The following is a 1,554-nucleotide window of genomic DNA, read 5'->3' on the forward strand; positions in this document are numbered from 1 at the left end:
GGTCACTGGTCGCGCTCGCGCCGGAAGCGCGCAAGCGCCGGGTCTCCCGGCCACCCTGAGCCCGCCCCACCGCGCCGCTCCGAGCACGCATGCGCCGGGCCCCACGGCATCCCTGAGCGCGCCCCGCAGCGCCGGGTCTTTTGGCAGCAGTGGGCCCGCACCTGCCCAACCACCCCGAGCACGCATGCGCTGGGCCCACAGGCAGCTGTCGCCGCTCGGCACCCGGCCTGGACTCATGGCCCGAACCCCTTGGCTTCTCGCTGGTCCCTGACAGGAACTGGGCTCGCGATCCCCGGAGGCGCCGGCACAGAGCGTCTTCCCTGGGTGCCAGCTCTGGCTCAGCGGTGACCGGCGTCTCGCCCTCACGGAGGAGTGGGCCCGGGGCCGCCGGCCTGGCTGCTCACTGGGATGATGGGGTTGGTTTATTTTCTTCCCAACGCCTCACACCCACTAGGATCCCCGTTCTCAGAAATCCCAGAAATTAATGAGTGTCGGCGAGGGCGTGGAGAGTGGTGCGGGGGGGCCGCGAAAATTAGAGCTTCCGTTCGATCCTGCAGACAAGCAAGGCCTCGGGTACCTGCGCTCCGCTTCCCAGCGTTACTCACGGGAGCCGAGGGGGAGGCGCCGCAGGTGTGGATGGTGGTTGGTGGATGATGGAGACGTGAGACGGGTACCCGTGTAAGGGGACACTGTCCGCCTCCAGGAGGGAGGACGTCCCTGCACGCGGCACTACACGGGGGAACCTCGAGGGCATCATGCTCAGTCACGAAAGGACCAAGTCCAGGTATGTGAGGCCCCTGCAGCCCTCAGGTTCAGAGAAGGAAAGTAGGATTGTGGGTATCAGGGGCGGGGGGAGGGGGAGTTAGTGTCTAATGGGTCAGAGTCTCAGTTTTGCAAGAAGAAAGGAGTTCTGGAGAGGATGGTGCTGATGACAGCACAACGATGTGAATGCCCTTAACGCCACAGGCTGTACCCCCCTTTTTTTTTTTAACATCTTTATTGGAGTATAATTGATTTACAGTGGTGTGTTAGTTTCTGCTTTATCACAAGGTGAATCTGTTATACATATGTTCCCATATCTCTTCCCTCTTGCGTCTCCCTCCCTATCCCACCCCTCTAGGTGGTCACAAAGCACCGAGCTGATCTCCCTGCGCTATGCGGCTGCTTCCCACTAGCTATCTGTTTTACATTTGGTACTGTATATATGTCCATGCCACTCTCTCACTTTGTCCCAGCCTATCCTTCCCCCTCCCCATATCCCCAAATCCATTCTCTAGTAGGTTTGCGTCTTTATTCCCGTCCTGCCCCTAGGTTCATCAGAACCCTTTTTTTTTTTTTTTAGATTCCATGTATATGCGTTAGCATACGGCATTTGTTTTTCTGACTTACTTCACTCTGTATGACAGACTCTAGGTCCATCCACCTCACTACAAATAACTCAATTTCGTTTCTTTTTATGGCTGAGTAATATTCCATTGTTTATATGTGCCACATCTTCTTCATCCATTCATCTGTTGATGGATACTTAGGTTGCTTCCATGTCCTGGCTATTGT

Source organism: Hyperoodon ampullatus (assembly GCF_949752795.1).
Source record: "Hyperoodon ampullatus genome assembly, chromosome: 10".
Classification (NCBI taxonomy): domain Eukaryota; kingdom Metazoa; phylum Chordata; class Mammalia; order Artiodactyla; family Ziphiidae; genus Hyperoodon; species Hyperoodon ampullatus.